The following is a 19363-nucleotide window of genomic DNA, read 5'->3' as shown; positions in this document are numbered from 1 at the left end:
AGAAGATTTGAGTAGTAATACAAATAATTCAATTTCCTTGATTAATTGATTACTTATACGCTTCAATTACAATCACTGGTATTGAAAAAAGTTAGTCCGAGTATAGGAATATTTGTTATGTTATTTACAGATACTTCGTTGACTTAAAAAACCCATGCAATGTAATAATGTTAGCAATGTTTAAATACTTAAATTATAAACATAATAAATATTGTTTATTTTGTATTATAAATAATATTATATATATATATATATATATTTATTATTTAAAAATATTTCCAATGCAATTTTTAGTATATTTTAATCAAATTAGTTGAAAGCGTTTTTAATTCATTAACCTTATTACTCTACTTATGAATTTAAGTTGATTACTATAAGAAGTTCGTATAGATAGTAAAAGCAAAGATTTTAAGATATACTCCGATATATTTTGTACTTACACCGACTATACATAACTAGATAACTATGTATACGAATGGTGCACAGTTCATCAGCAAAATCCATAGAACCATGTTGTTGGTCATAACAATAACTGCAAACAAAAAAAAAACATTTATCATTATACATCTATTTAGCAGGTATGAATGGATTTGTTGCTCAAGGCCGTTTTCACATGTAATATTCTATAATTTTAAATATCCTTGTATTACTAGTAATTATACTTTAGGTATTTTTAATAACTATTATAGTTATTGCTAAATACATACGACTAACGATGATGTATTGAATCGAATTCTCAAATACATTAGAAAACGTGTAAAATGTTTTTGAAAACAACATCCGTAAAAGTATGATAATAATAATATATATTATATATTTTATTTTTATACAACTACAAGTTCCTAACAACGTTGTGGGTCGTAGTCGATTTACATAGTACACGCTTGCAATGGTAATAGCTTATTGGTACAATGTACCTTAGCTTACGACTATGCTGTACAACACAATTTCGTTTTTACTGTAGAATTCAAATACTTCAGTAGAAATGACATCTTTAGAGTCACTGGGTGAAAAAAAATACGTGTGGGTGATTGAGGGGCGGTGAACAACATGCATAATACATATTACACGGTATCGTATAATAATATAAAAAAGAAAGATCTAATAGATATTGCTATGGAACAAAATCGGGCAGAAATGTAATTATTTTTGATTTTTTTTTTTTAACCTTTGACAGTTTGACTAGACAGACGCGCGATGTTCCATGACGGAAATCCAGGCATGTTGTTTTTTTTTTTACGAACTATCGGAGCGTACAGCGAATACACCGTAGCGCACGAAGCCTGTCGCTTACGGTGAAGGGTGACCAAAGGGTCTGCGTCCTGCGACGGGTGTCAAGCACTGTACAGAAAACTGTGAGCTAAACGATTTTCCACGTACTATACACGTGATAAAACTAAGAATATATACATAATATGCATCGTTGATGTCACTGTTAATAATGTATATTTGTGTCTGTTATATTATATAATATATACATCGTTATAGGTAGCCTTTTTACAGTCCACAAGTATTGAATAATATTAAACTTTATCAGGACAGCAAATCTTTTATCGTTTATATTAAAATAATAATAATAAAATAACGCGGTGGTATTCCTGTAAGATACATTAATTTATCGATGTGGTTTATTTTCGGATCACCGATTTGTACAGCTCTAGCGAAAAGTATGGAGGGTAGTCACCGGGATTGAGAATCGTTTTAATGTCCGGTTTTGGTAGAAACAATTTAATATAATTGTATGGTATTGCGTCATCAAGAGTACGAATATAATTTTTTTCTTGTTGAGATTTAGTACGTTGTATTTTTATCGACATTAAATTATACATTTTACAAAACAAATTTAATTTGGAAAGAATTATGGTTTTAACATTATTTACAATTATTATAGGTACGTGACAATATAATTAATTTAGTAAAATTTTTATCACAAGGACCAGATAATTAAATTAAATGTTCTACAATTTGAAGTTACATTGGTTATATCTTAATGTTGATCTACATTTATATTTAAAACATCTATCATATTGTTCAACATTTAAGTTATTTTTTTATACTTAAAGTATTGGCCTAATTTATCCCTGGATTATTATCTAAGATAATTATTATAATTTTTAATTAACTATGTAAGGTCTATGTGTCTATACTGATAATTATATTTGTAATTATACTTTATATTTAGTATAAAAATGATTCAGAAGTTTAATAATTATTGCTTTCAAATTTACATGAAAAATGAAAGGCATAGCTCTTTTTATAAAGAGCAACATCCTTTTCATAAAGTATGTAGTTTAATTAGGAATAACACATGAGATAACCTTTGGTTGATTAATTTAAGTGGTTTCCCGTGTATTGCCTTATAGGTAGATGCATTGGATCTATGTTGATTATGTTAATATAATGGTACTATATATTATGGTAGGTTTAAATAATAATGTATACGATTATATTACTATACATACTCGTATCCTTTCATATTATGAACAGTTATTATAACTTATTAAAGTCTTTTTAGTATATTCATTACACTGATTTTCTGATTTTATTTCTAAAAGAAGTTAATTAAATCTCCTTATTACAGTAATATAATTGTGTTTATTGTTTGGCTCTTGGAAAAATACCATTAAGTTTGTATGCTATTTTATATTTATGATGATTGACGTTGATAAACTACACGTACAAGTGCACAAATATATATATATACATATATTACTTAAATATTATTAATTAATTACAAATTTTTAATAATAAAATTGATAATGTATTGATTCATTAAGTGTTATACTCAGCCTTTTTGGAAGGAAGAATGAGGATATAAATTTTGGACTATTAATTATTATCAAATCAAGTTAAACAAAATAAACATATATTATTACATTTACTGGCAGGCGCTAGTTAATTATAATAATATATCATTAATCGTACGTACGATGAATTTTTATATTATAAATTTTAACACTTAATAGTAACATTTTTGCGTAAACTACTTTAAAGGACACTTCATAAGCATGTATAGTCTCCGTCTTACAAACTTACAACATAATTAAAACCGTTTCAGGCGGGCAAGAATCACTTGTGCTATAGTCCAAGTTAAATAACACTATTGTTTACACTATAAAAAAAAAACATTGGCTGTGCGACATTTTTTTTAATTTTTCGATATCATTAAATATTAATACGAAAAAAGTTCTCATCGTTTTAAAATTATTTGTTGTGTTTTTCAAACTTGAATACTTTCTTTTGTGTCAAAAATACAAAAACGATGTGTTACAGTCCAAAATCTCCTCTTTCTAGTCTAAAAATTTGGTTTTTTACTTGGCTACAGCCTAGATGGATCTTGCCTGCATGAAACAGTATTTACGAAGTTGTATATTTGTAAGACAGAGACAATGTATGCGGATGAAGAAATCTATTATTATGGTGGTAACTATGTTTTCATTATACTTATTGTATATTAGCTAATTGTATATTTTAATGTTAGAAATTAACTTACCTTGCATAAAAAATTAAGTCATACAAAAACTAATTTTGTGAAACATGAATTTTTAATTTTACAATAATTTTGAGTAATTAATAGATAAAGAAAGTCTAAATGAAGAAACATTTCACTCTTAACCCCTTGCGTGAGCATGTATATTGATCCTTTCCTCATGAATAATAAATCAATTGATATTAGATACAACTGTTTGGATTAGATAAAAATTTAAATGAAGAAAATGATTTGGGTTGTTTTAATTTATGTGATAATCAAGAGTTTCAAAAATAGCTTTGACATTATTTTTATTAAAACTATACTTTATGAACCATAGAAATTATAATATTTCATTATTTATATCCAAAATATCAAATTGTATTCATATGTAGCATGTAAATTAAAAATTATTGTATAGCTATTATAGACAATCTTTTCATTAGTTAATGACGTCAATCATGATAAAAAATTTAAAAAAATTATTTTATTAATACACATATTTTTTTTAATTTATAGTTTGTAAAATTTATTTGAATCAATCATCAATTAAGTATACCGAGAGCTTTTCCAGCTCCCTCGGCCCCTGATGTATACTGATACAAATAGAATTCTTAGAATCAATCTACATTGATGGAAATGAGTATTATAGTAGGTACAGACTATTACTTGTGGGTGGTCTGTAGGTCTTCGGTCATTGAACGTAACTTGAAAAATAAATAAATATACGTAGTCGCTGATTTAAATAAAAAAATTCTCAAAGGAAATATTATATAGCTATTATTTTACTATAGAATGTACTTATTATTTGTTTATGTTTCGTTTAAAAATATATATTTTGCTAATTATAGATTTTACGTATCATAACATAGCAAAATAATACTGAATATTAATATAAAATTTATTATTCTACTATAATATATATTACAAAATAGTACGAGTCAGTATCCAACCCACCAACACATATTTGTTGGCAGTAAAGTTTAGTTTGAGTTGTCATATCATCGGACTTTATGTATCTTTATTGTGTGAACAACAAAGTGTAGTCAGTTATACAAATGTTTACGATTCAAAAGTTATATTATGTGCGACTTTTATACTTATAGATCGAAGGCGTCGCACGCCCACCTTTTGTTATACTAAGACGACATGGTCGCGGCTTAAAGTTACCAGTGCGGAAGTGCCACTATATCTTATTAAAATGAATTCTCTCACTGAAGGATATATCCAAATAATATTACGTGAACGTTGTGGTGATTGGTGGATGCAAATGCACTACGAACGCCGAACAGTGAATATATTTTAAACTTTTAAGTGCGGAACATTTGTTCGGAAGATCAATGAATAAATTATATATATGCGTATATTATTATAATAATTTATATGCATATTTATAAATTGAATAAATAGTAAAATAGACTCTTTTATATTACTATCTTAAATTCTTTTGAAAATACCTTCTCGTTTTTTATGTTATTCTGTTCCTCTCCTAATTATAAGTCTCTCGCCAATAAATCATAAACGTCGTTGTAATATATGTTGCAACAGCTAGACCACAAGGTTTTTTATTCGTAAATAATAATAATAACTTATACTCCATCTAACTTACTTATTATTTATTACGAATAATAATTGATACTATTAAAAAGTGTATGGCATCAGAAATAAAATAAAATTTCGTAATATTTTGTAAAATTAAGTCTTAGGGTAAGTGTTATATTTATGGCACATACGTCAAATATGCATCATACATAATTATATAAGTATTTCATCAAATATAGCATTTAATTATAAAAACATTTCATGTTTATTAACCTTTTATCCTCTTGTTTATTATTTGAGCGAAGCGATGTGAGTTATCCACACTGATTAATGCAGTATTAGCTATTATTTTCAATTAGTTTTTTTTGTTATACGGAGTATTGTATAGGCAATATAGCTACATTTCTGCGTAGAGGAACAATTTTCTTTTTTTAAATATTTAATTTATTTGTATGACAGTATGTCAGTATTTATACGCATTTAAAATAGCGACTTACATTTTAAAACAGTTTTGTTTAACTAAAAAACATAAAATAATAAGTAAGCAGTAAGAAATAAAGAAATATGTGTTATTAATCTTAACAATATTCACATTTACCATTCCTCCGTAGTGACAAAATATAATGAACAATCATTATATTTATAAATTTATATATAAGATACACGTCGTCACTCATTATAACAAATACATAATAATGTACATTTTAACAATAGTATACATCACATTATATACATAAAACGTAAAATCGAACAATGTTCTATATTGTATATAAAACAATATACTAAAGATATATAATCATAGTGTTTTTTATTAAACGAAGTTTGAAAACAATAACGATGACAGACAATATCAGATATTGTTTTTTATTGAATACAAAATAGATTTACAACGAACTTTTAAGAGTTTTTTCATTATATATCTTGATGTTATATTTGAGTTATTTATATTCTATTCAATACGTATACACATTTATTTATATAAAAACTTTGAAAATGTTCTACTGGGTATTGCAAATATCAGTTTCGTGTTCAATTTGTAATCAAACATTTCGATTTTATTGAATTAAATTTGAAATTTAGAGTACAGCATCTTTAGTTATCATCAAAATTTAAGATAACTCGTTCTAATTACATATTTGTATATTTGTATAAAATTTGAATTTAGGTCCCAGGGAGGTTTTATATTATTTAAAGGTATTCAAAATTATTCCACGAACTAACACGAAATACCAGTTATTACACTATAGTATATGCCTGACGTCAGTTTGTTCTGGTTTGGAATTCAAAAGTGGTTTAGAATGATGACACGGAAGGGTGAGGAGGGCGAAATAGACCCGAGAGACTAGGTATTCTTGTTAGACGATTAGTCGTTGTTCAGTGTTATCGCTCGTCTACACTCGCCGTCAAAATGCGTTCTATAATATTATGATATATCACATGCATATATATATAGTGTTGAGTGGAACCGCGGTGACTGTACCGGAATTATATTATATACGTGCGTTCGCTATACGGACGAGATCCGGCAGAAACTTCAACCGCAGAGGCTATAACATCGCCTCGTACCGCGGTCGTATTACAATAATTATTAAATAAGTTATGACAAAGTTTACCGATTGTGTATTTATATGTATACATACTGTATTGTGGGGGGGCATAGGATGAGATAAGAAAATCACTGACACTCTGGTATAATATAATACCTACTGCGCTACCGCCGTGCTTATATATATATATATAACGGCACGACTGCGGCGACGACGTGACGATTATTCCGTCGTCGGTGGTCGGGTATACATAGCGAGACCGGAAATGAAAACCTTTCAAATGGCCTGATTTCTGTAGGGGTTGAGATGCTTCCACACGCAGAGATGGATCGAAATACACGTGGAGTTTAATAAATATATATGTTTACTCATTGCACACTGACACGCCGCTGTCTACAGGGAACAGAAAAAATGCGAGATCCGTATCCGACGTCTGGTGGTCGTCGTCGAGATGACTTTGGAACGGAAGCGTCGTCGGACACTAGAGTTTTTGCCCCGAAATGGATGATTGTGATGCACGAGTCGTCGTGACACGTGATTTCCATTCGTGCAGCCGTTACCGTACGATATTTTAAAGAAGAATAAGATTATGCGCCATTGAAACTCACAGAAAACGCGTAATAAAATGCATCAAAAGTGTAATGAATAATTTAATATAATTGTGTGTTGTAAGAAAAACAACAAATACTGTATGACAACGTGTAGGAATATAAAATAAATAATTATAAATTTGAATATTCATCTGTATTATTTGAATTATATAGGTATAGTAACAGTAGATACAGTAAGCGCATGGACCACCGAAGCTCTGCAGTATATATATTTTATTATACAAGTCTGCACACATACACCCACACACGCATTTTCATGTTATAAATAGAATCTATATTGTAGATAAATATATGAATTGTATGCATGACGGGTTATCTGCGCGACGCGAAAGAGAGACGTCTGCCATAGCTATAGCTAATAGTTACTCTGTCTCTCTCTTTGCGGACACAACGGTTGATTCTTAGCAATTTGGAATAGGGACAGTCGGCGGCGATGGCAGCGGTGGTTGTCACGCAGCATCCGCGCCCGCCATCCCGCGACTGCCGGCTCACCACTATGCACCGCCACCAACTACACCAACTCAGTCACCCCCACCAACTATCATCGGGGTAGGCTGCCGGGCCCACCGATCATTATTATACATGCGCACGGCTCGTTCATTTATTTATACGTTTGTTCGATTTTTTTCTTTTTTTTAGTCCGCCCTCTCTTACTCCGCGGTGACGTATAAACACAACGTCGACGTGCGCCGCCGCCGGAGCAGACTTGGCGTAATAATGCGTGTACCACCACATCACCCCCCACAGCTTCTCTCACCGTCGGAACCACCGCCGTCGAGTGCAGTGAAGCTGACGGCCGCCTAATAGACGATGGCGCAAAAAAAAAAAAACAAAACAAAGCAAAAAAAATAATAATAATAAAGAATAAAACGAAAATAATAATAAAGGAAACAAATGCGACGATGAGAGACGGTGGCGAAAAAAAAACCTCCGTCCTCGTATACAGTGCCTACCGCGCCAATTAAAATATTATTATTATTTACATACAACAGCTGCATAAAACAACAACAGCAGTAGTTTTATATAATATATGTATTATGTATAGACTGCTGCTGAGATGTCGTATGGATCATAATTATAAATATATATATACAAAACGGGCCACCGTGCAATCTCGTTTTGATGTGTTAATATTGCGGAAAAACGGAAATACGCGGTGGTCCACTCGGGACCTAAAAAATATAGGGAGAAAAAAACAGGACGACGTTTTTAAGATCATTTTAATATTATATGTTATATATAGTCACCGTGATCGCGCTCGTGACACGTGACTGCGCGTGTACGATGATATATACGTACGCGTATTATTATGGTAATGATGGTAATAATTATCGCCTGTTACATGGTCCTTCCATAGTGCACCGACACGCGTACGCGTCGAGTCGGAAGACGGGAAAATAAGACATGTGTACATATATAACTATATTTTATTATACATATATAAGAAACGCGCACTGTTTATACAAAAGCTAGCGGCGCCGTTGTCTCGTAAACACTAGAACATATTATTATTATTACTATTATTACTATTATTATTGTTATTGCATGAGCAGGCAAGTTGACTTTTGACTTTTCATGGTTAAACGACGCGGAAAATTTTGAAAACGAATACAAAAACAATTATTATCGTATAATCGTCCGGAAACCACGATGCTATAATATACATACATTTTTGTACGTGCAATATATTACAATATTTACAATATTCATTCGTGATTTTTTTAACATTTAAAAGATATATTTTTCTGTAAATTTATGTTTTTGAATTTTTTTACATAATTTGTGAAGTCAATATTATAATAGGTATAACACAACATTTTTTAAAAAAAAATATTTACTATATTTAATAGATTTTATTATACCATTATGCTCTGAAAATATAAGTAGTAGTAATTGAATGACATATTTTGTGATTATTTTTTCTTAACAATATATATATTAGAACAAACTATTTTCGTACAAACAAGACTTACATAATGGGCACATTTGAAATACGAGGATTAATGAGATTGAATATCGTACATATTATATACGACGTTTTCGCGTATTCGGCAAACCTTTTCGTTTTATTTTACTGTAGGCAATAAATTAATCGAAAAAACATCAATCTTGTTTCACACAACATCCGTATAATATGAAGAATAATGACGCATTATATCTGCAGCGTACCTATACTATACACGTCCGAACGGTTTATATTGTAAATTGTACTCCTATATTTTACAAGGTAATTGTGCTTTTAAATGAATCGGTATTACATAATGACCAAATACAGTAAAATAGATAGGAATCTTAAACTTTCGAGTTATAAATGCATATTAGATCGTCACGTTGGGCACTACTCCAAATGACTTCCGAGTACACAATGTGTTCTTGGCTCAACATTGATAATTTTGTGTTTCAAGCTATGTAAAATCGTGTTCAATTTGTGTATACACCGGGTCATTCAAATTATATGTAAATAGTTAAAATAACATTATAAGAACCTGATGTAATCTTATTTTATACTATTAACTATTCTGTGAATTGAATAAATTAATTTCATTACAGTAATATACACGTATAGTTTATTATAATATAGGATGATATTATACTATATAAAAATTTAAACGTTATAAATTTAAAAAAAAAAATGATTTACAGCTTTTATGGAAATTATTGTGGTTGTTTGATTGAATATGACTTATGAAAAAAATGTCTAATCATTTAATTTCCCTTAAATTTTGTATTATTTTTAGAATTTAACGTAGATTCTGAGCGGAATGAGGAATACAAAATGTAATAGTTTATTATGGTATTGCCATTATTTGTGTTTTTCTTTTATCTGAAGTTTTATTTTGGAGAAGAAAATATGTTTCAATCATAAACATTGATGACTATTTTCGATAAAAAGGTTTATCTAGTTAGCACTTTGGAATTTACGTAATTAATTCCCAGTACTATTATAATATAGAAAAACTTAATAGAAATTAAGAAAAACTGGGTAAACGCAACACCAGTTGACTAACATTACAAAATCAATTTTGTTTATGTTCAAAAATATTCGTAAGGATTTGAAATTTTAACCAATTATTTCAAAATGTTTAGATTATTTTTAGCTATTTTAGACATTTGAAATATGAATGCCTCATGCTTATAGGAATATGGATTTTAATAAAATAATATACTAAGACATAAAATATAGATTTTTTTTAAGCTATCAAACAACTTAAAAGTAAAATTAAATAGTCTTACATAGAAGATAGAACATGCGATTACCTATACCTATTTAAAAACAATTCATGAAATTATCATATTAATTTGTTATATATATTAAACAGTATATAATATATTAGTACATAACTGTATTTAACTATAAAAATAAATTTATGAATTTATACTGAATTTTTTACCTCATTATTAAAAGTCAAATGTGTAATGAAATAATAATGTTTAGTACCTATCTAGATAAGTAGGTACCAAAGAACATATTTTTTTTAAAAAAAGCGGTTATTTCGAAGTATTTTGTTTTTGTTTCCCGAATCATCCTTTGGTTCTATTCAAGGACAATAAACCCAAAACCTACTATTCAGCAGAGTGAGCTTCTGTATTTTTTATTATTTTAGTTACTCAATTTAACAATTATCATAAAAATTTATAATAACTATTATAATAAAAATCTGTACGATCAAAAAATGATGTACAGTTTATTACAAGTTCAAAATTTCTCTGTTGAAAATATTTGAAAACTTCAAAAGTTAAGAACATTTTAAATTATATAATACTATACACTATACAGCAGCGGTTCTCAATCTTTTTAGAACCACGACCCAAATTTGCCACGAAAAATTTTTCATGACCCACATGGTTTCACTTTTCAAAAAGTAGTTGTAACTTTATCGTATTTTATCGCTGAATTCTTCGGATAACGACGTATTAATATACCCGTTGTATAATAAACAAATATACGACGAATTATTATTTATTACCCGCGTAATTTTTAGTATTATATAACTATAATAATATAAGTATATTTAATATTTAATTTAACATAAATTTCTTGGAATCTATATAATTCAAAAAATTGTTCGTGACCCGCCAAAAATTAATCGACGACCCACACTTAGAGAAACGCTGCTACACAGTATAACATTATTGCATAATTTATATTATATTATAACGTTCAAATTAAATAAATGACATGATAAATAACCTCACATTGAAATTTTAAAGTTTTAAACAGTTGATTTTTAAACATGGATTCAAAAAAAATCTACTAGATAGCTCACATAACAATAATAAATTGTAAAAATTCAATTTTGCATTAAAAGTAGGTATACAATTTAATTACTATTTTCAATACAAATTCATGAGTATAATAAAAAGTGTATTTTTTTCAACAATGACGAATAATAACCTATTCATTTGAACTTTTTAGCTTCTTGAAGAAAATTATTTATAATAACAAAAAATAATTATTCAATAAAAATCCTGTTAAAATGACGATACATTGTAACAGCTCTATTATAATTTATATTTTAGTCCCATTTATTCAATTGATTATATTATATTTCTATTTATTTTTTGAATTTTTTAACGATAGAAATTTGATATTCAACAAACTTTTTAAATGTTTTGTTGTATATATAATAATATATGTATAGTTTGAATATGATCCTGAACCTTTTTACTAACTTACCCTAGTAAGTGCATGGTCAAAGAAAAAAATCCTGACAATACTGACCAGCAAAGTGTAACTTGTTCCACTCGAAATTCTGATTGACCGTTTCTTTTATTATATTTTTGAATGGTCATATAGGCTTATAACGATTTCCAACCATCTAAAATTAAAAGTATAGACTCAAGATCAATCATAACAATCATATGAATAAATGCTATAGAGTAAAGATTAGTAACATTTTACTATGAATAATACGATTTCACAGATTTATATATATACTTATCATTTTTCTAACATAATAATCTTCTATTGTAATATTTAAATTGATAATTATTAATAAGTATAAATTAAATTAGTTTTAACAAGATAAATACAAATTTATTGTGATTTACTTTTATGATTTATCATTAAAATACGATAGTGAAGAAGGTACTTACGATCTAATAACATCTTTTTACCACAATCTGAGCACTTTTTAAACATTTTAATAATTATACATTATAATGATAACTAGTTTAATAAAGTAACAACAAAATATGGAAAACTGACTTGATGGAAAATATTGTAAATAATTAAAAATACAATTTTTCGTGAATTATTTATCAAATTAATAAATTTGATTAATAAAAACATAATTTTTATCATTATTATTATTTGAATTTACATTATTTTCTATGTATATATATGTTTTAATCTTATAAACTATCTATCTATCTATTTCAATCAAAATTAAAACTTTATTTTATCATTTATTTATTTGAGCAACCGAAAAGAGACATTTTACATAGCACTAACACAATATTAATTTATCACCTATGTTTTATACTAAAGTATTGGTTCATAATGAATATTCAATTTTCTAGCCTACATTTATAAATTCTTTATTTTTGTGAAAAAAATACAACTTTTATAATACTTAATGAAAAAATGTATACCTATAAAAGGTTTTTTAAGATAAATCGAACAATGAAAACAATGAAATATAATATTATGTATATAATTTAAAGTAAGTATATAGGGTGATTTTTTATCAAGAAACACCCATTATTTCATAATCTTATTATTTTTTTTATGTTTTTGATAATGTTTTTTTTTACATAATTTCTGGACAAAATAAAACAACATTTTTAATATATTTTTTTAAGTTTTTTACTTTTTTAAACGGCAAAATATATTTTTAATTTCGTATTCTGAAGCAAAATGTTTTTCGGAGTATTTGAATAGGTAAGTACATAAAAATCGAAATTCAAAAGACTAAAAGAGTATGTTATATAATGTTATAAGTATTTAAAGTTTCGGTGAGCGAAGTAGTTGACCAATATTTTTCAGAGTATCCCCGTACTACTCCATTCCGCTCACCAAAACTTTCAATTTGCATTTATCATACTGTGTAAAAATATGGTTTTGAAACTACGACAGATTGTCAGTAGTGAAACTATAAGAAAAAAACCATGCTGTTCATCAATAATTACGTATTTAAATTGAAAAGTTAATTTATCAATAAGAACATTTAAAAATTGTTGGGCTGATTAAACTAAAATAGGATATTGAAAATGAATTGAGATACTAGATTAGATGGTAGTTTGATATCAGACTATTATCTTCACTTTTAGAAATTGTAAATACAAAGCCCAATTTTCATCAATTGAAAAAAATACCAGATTAAAATGACAAATTAAATTAATATAATGAGGAAATAGCTAAACAAAAATTAAATTTTATTAAAAATATATTAGGAATAGATATTACATATATCAGCACTAAGACTTGATGTGCTATTTCAATGCACTGTGGTAATAAGTGATCTAATAATACTGTTATAATCATGTAATAGGTACCTACCTAAAATCATAAATTTGTTTTTTATAATTTAAGTAATCGATTGACAGGAAAACTTATATCCAAAGCTAAATGATACTTATAGTTAAATAGTATAAGTAAATAATGATTCAATTCAGAAAAATCCATAAACTTAGGTACCAATTTGGTTGCATAAATAAATTATATTATTGCCCAATATAATTGCGCATATTTTAGACGGATTTCAATTTCTAAAACTAAATAAATTCGTTTTATATACGTAGTAAAGTATTAAAAGAATAAAAAAACATACGAGGTCATAAAAACAGTCATAAACTTCAAACTGTTTTTTCCACTTTTACCTGAAAGTTTAAAAGTTTGGCCAGTCAGTATTCAACCGAGAGAATTTTGTTGGTTTTGCGAGCCAAATGGTAATATTGATCGAGAATTTAAGATATTCTGGAACGAGGATAGGAATAAATAAGTTTTAAAAACGTTGCGTGTACGTACAAAACTGTATATAAGGCTGACAAGTAAAAGAAAGATAGATAAAGGTAGTGGGAAAAAATAAGGATAAAAAAAAATAAAAACAATCACGGAGTTCTTGGATGACTTTTTGGCAAACTTTTGGAATCTCAATACTTATTTTAAATATACAATCAGCTTCTTTTCGATGATTTTTATTGTATAAATTTATTCACTCGGTTTAAGGCGACTATAAAAATATTTGTTGATATATGCTATCGTTCTCGACAACTTATAATACTTAATTATTTTTTATTTATAAAAATACATCATATTTAAGTTATTTAACTACAATATTATAGTAATTACTTATCCCTTATATATATATTATACGTTTTATTTAATGTATCACCAAATTACACCAATGTAATAATATTATAAATTCAGTTTTTTTCATCAAATTTCTTACTTGAATGGTGCACCATATACCTTATATTAAATATATATTTTGTTTTCATTTACCCATGTGTATATAATTAATTTTTAAGTTATTCTTTTCGAAAAAACCTTATTAATCGATATTTAAAAAAAAATAATTACATTTTTAATCTATTTAATTAAACTTAAAATCTGACAAGAAACTGTTTCAAAAAGTTAGCTGCTCGTGACAAATTTAATTTATATACGAGTACATGCATTAAAATATTCTTTACAATATTGTCTCCCATCATATCTAAGTAATATATTATATGCATGTATAATATATATATGAATAACGTTTATGCTGATATATTTAGTAGGAAAACCAATTATAATGGAAATGTAAAAACTTTAGTAAGTTTTGCTGGAATAAACGAAACGTAAAACCGAGTTAATGATATCACATTTTGTCTGAAAATACTTATTTTTTTATGAAAACCCGTTGTCTTTTATAACTTTAAAAGAGTTTGTTATTGTTGTTTAAGGTCTTTCCATGACTTTATTATCGCTATTAATTATATGTTTTAAGCATTAAACGATTGGTTAGTGGTTAGTGAAAAATGCAATTTGAAAGTTTTGAACAATGAATAAAATATTAACTTAAAAAAAGGAGTTTTTAAAACCAAAAATCCCAGTTATTTTAATCAATTAATAAAACAGAAAAATTCAAATAATAAACATACAATGTATATAAAGCTGACATTTTACACAGAATAGTTTACAATCAATCTATTTTAGTAAAAAAAAATACTGACTGTCGTGCAATAAATCAAATAAAATATATCATTGTCCTTACGTGTTACGTCCTTAAATATATAATATATTGATATTACAGAAACGTATAAATTGCACTTACATATATGTACAGTTACGCATTTAATGAGAATAAATGTTACTTGCTTACTATTTTATTACTACATATTTCAGTTTCATAATAATATATGTACACAATTTCATATAAATATATATAATCATATAGTTATATTACAATTCATGTAAAAAAAAACAAATTATAAATACCATCGATATATAATATATTATATAATATGTGGTTATTGGTATTATTTATATTATAATATATGTTATTGATGAATATGCTTGTAAAAAATGCTTCTATATTGTAATAGTATATATATATACTATACTTCAGATAAGATAATAATAAGATAATATTTTATAAATTATAAATGATAATAATTTTTTTCCCAAAATACATTTATTCAATAAAATATTTCCAAAAAATATTGTTTTTAATGATATTTAGTTAGAAAATGGCACAAAAATAAAATATTTATTTTCAAACACTGTTTTCTAAATTTCTTGTTTGATTTTCTAATAAACCTAATCGGTAAAATGGCTGTAAATTAAATTTAATATGAATAATCTATACAAATATATATTTTGCAATATGTTGCGTATGTCTAATTCAAAATTAAAATATTTAATGAAAACATAAGTCTTAATATTATTATTTTCTATTGTATAGGTTCCTAATATAATTCACATTCATTATTTATAAATTGTATATATATACGGAATTTAAGTTATATATTCACTATTATACTAGTATTATTATAATATATAAACGCACTAACCATAAATAATTAATAAAATACCTACAGTTGGTATTTATTATAAATTCATTTTTTGAACAGATCGTCTTAATATGTATCAAAAAATAATAATTTTCAGTCCTATGTAAGAATGAACATGTGCTTAAACATTATTATTAATAAATGTTTTTGCGTCATACTAACTATATCGATTAAATTATGGCATTATTGTTAATTAAAACACGATTTTATACTTATTGTTTGCACAAAGTAACTCATTATATTGCCTATGCATGATAATTATGACTGCAATACGGCCACACGGGGATTACTTACTCAGCAGAAACTGCTACAATTTGTCACGAGCGTATATTTTATGTACATAGTTGATAAGCATGTTTGGTAAACTGTAATGAACGTGCCTTGTAATGACATTGAACAATTTTGGATTAAGCTTTAAGAAGCCATTTCATAGGCGATTGCACGAATAAATTATCCATTTTTGTATAAAACGCTTAAGTAATTTTTAATAAAAAACAATAATAATAATATTAATATTAATAATAGTCAATAATATTAAGTTTTTTCACAGTGGTAGCTTGAAAGAGGATTTACATTCGTTGATTAACTATCAATACTGAGTATACAACATGGTATTAATATAAAAATATATCATTTTATTTTAGCACAACTAATTAAAGTGAAGCCGATCGTTTAAAAAACTCCACAAACACAATCATGCTGCACGTGCCACTTCGAGTGAACAGGATCATAAATAAAAGTAGGTATTCATGTATTATAGCTGTAGAAAATATATGTACGTTAATATAAAGTTCGTTGATAAAATAATGTCATGCGATTTTATTACACAAATTTACTTCCCTAAAAACTAACGAAGGAAAAGTTGTATATGTAAAAAGTCAGTCATATTCGTTAATAATTAAAAACCTTTCAAAAGTATTATAAAGTATAAAAAAAAATGATAGGTCACGTTCCAGTGTTTGGGCTCCCTCGTAAATATACAACACTGAATTATTTTTTAATTATTAGTCTTATTACTTTTATTAAGAGAGGATGTAATATTAATATTTATGTATACTATAAAATGAAAACAATTTTTATCAGATAATTTATTCGGTTAATTAAGAGTTTATCGAGATATGAGTTTGTGTAATTTTGATAATATATTGTTATTACGCGTTAAAATAGATAATATGCAAAATATGTAATCTTCAGTGTTTATAAAAATAAAAAATAAACTTTAGGTTTTATTTTAAAATTATAATTATATATGATATAATATTAAATAAGTAAATAACCACGATTTAGGATCCTTTTAGAATACTTATGTATCGAATTATCAATTTATTTTATTATTATTAGCATAAACTATATTATTTACAACTAGATTATATATCATAATATAAAATGAAAAAAGTTCAAATACTGCTGCAATGTTATTGTTATATTTCTCGTTATAACATTTAATAACAATTTTACTTTATCTTTTAAGAAACAACATAATTATTAAAACAAAAAAGTTATTATAACACTTCAAAACAACTAATAATTTTAATTATAAAATTGATAGATTTTAATAGTCCAAATTTACGAACAATGTGGTGAATAATTAAAAATCAAAATTATAAACATTGTTTTGATATAGGTTTCTGAGAATACTTCAAACTTACGAATTCTACAACAAATATAATAAAATGATAAAAACTAATATTTTTAATTTGAATGTTGGAAAAATTATTTCAATTAAATATTTTGTTAAATTCCAACGCATAATAAATAATAATAAATTGTATAATAATACAAAGTATGTTATATGTTTTATTTTGAACTTTCACCATCATATATGATTTTTTTTTTTTAATTTTTTGTTAAATAAAAAATGATATGGCTTGTATAAGTCAATTTCATTTGAAAGATAATTTGTAACTTCACCATTTGATTTACTGTTTTTTTTTTTTATGAACCAGCATACGGTGTGAATTCGATAATTACATTAGTCCGCTGTAACATCTGTCTGATCAGATAACTTTGCGGATCCCCTATTAATGGCATTAAACGCCATGCGTGACTCCTGCACCCTTGTACATAATATTACTGCAATAACACTAATTAGTAATTTGTATACACTCTCGTGACTCACTTGAATAAACATATATTTATATATAAAATACCACTATTCATTTACAATACTTTGTAATTATTGTTAAGACACGAAATACAAAGAAAAAAAATTATCTCATTTGGTCATAATTATTTATAGGTTACTGAGTTAATAGAGAATACAATTGTACAGGCTCTGGCTTACTTATGTTGTTTTTTTCTTCAAAATATATTTTTGATTAAATTTACATTTTAATATTTTCCATGTAATCTTAAAAATATACTATGATAAAAAAATATTGCCTTATATTAAAAGATTCAATTGTATAAATATTATAAGATATATATAACAAACTAAGTAATTTGCAATATTTAATTCCATCAGGAGAGTGTAATTTTTGAATTTTAACAAATTTTTTTGTTATTATTCATATAATTCCAGAGTCTAGGTAACCATAGGACCTGGGTTCATATCTATAAAATATAAACTCTAAAAAGTAATATGTTAAAATAATTGATTGTTTCTATAATAAGTTTCAATAAAATCAATCTAAGTACCATGACAGTGGAATGGAGCTTATATTATATAAACTTAAAATATACTATTGCTTTTTTTTTCCATCATTTAATTTTTTTTAATACAACTAGGTATATATCTGATCTCTATGACCTTATTTACTTAGGTGTTGGAGTATATGATTATTACCACTGATATCATATTATCATGATGCGCACTTTCCAATAATAGGTGTTGTAGTAGGTATGTAAGATTATTATTATTATTATCATTTTATGAATATTATAAACAATTTATTAAATTAATGATTATTAATTGATATACGCGACCCATGACTGTAACATATGTTAGTGTATAGCGGACTATCGTTATTTATTTGAAACATTACATTTATAGTACTGTACTACTGTACTGAAATTGCAATTTCAATTAAAAACGTAATTTCTTATAGCTATAAATAAGTAATATTCATATAAAAATCACTTTTGTTTTATTATTTCTAAGTTACTTAATGTGAAAATCACAAATTCTATACACGCCAGAACTAATTTGCGATCATACATTGCAATGGTGGTGTCGAAGTATATTGAACCAAACA

The 19363-nt window shown here is 26.3% G+C and overlaps 1 protein-coding gene across 6 annotated transcripts in view; it reads right to left on the bottom strand.

Annotated features, from left to right (window-relative positions):
* Window positions 1-19363, bottom strand: part of LOC132929159 (cell adhesion molecule Dscam2) — a 68338-nt gene that overhangs the window by 22300 nt on the left and 26675 nt on the right. For 4 of the 6 annotated variants that reach the window (XM_060994294.1, XM_060994297.1, XM_060994298.1 and 1 more), the window contains exon 2: window positions 441-532. The gene's annotated coding sequence lies outside the window, so the exon portion shown is untranslated. Of the gene's footprint in view, window positions 1-440; window positions 533-11847; window positions 11867-11892; window positions 11990-19363 lie in introns of those variants that run through there. The other 2 variants (XM_060994295.1, XM_060994296.1) reach the window with 2 other exon arrangements.

Source organism: Rhopalosiphum padi, chromosome 4 (genome assembly GCF_020882245.1).
Source record: "Rhopalosiphum padi isolate XX-2018 chromosome 4, ASM2088224v1, whole genome shotgun sequence".
Lineage (NCBI taxonomy): Eukaryota > Metazoa > Arthropoda > Insecta > Hemiptera > Aphididae > Rhopalosiphum > Rhopalosiphum padi.
The sequence above is the reverse complement of the archived record's forward strand: the minus strand, read 5'-3'. Positions and strand labels throughout refer to the sequence as shown.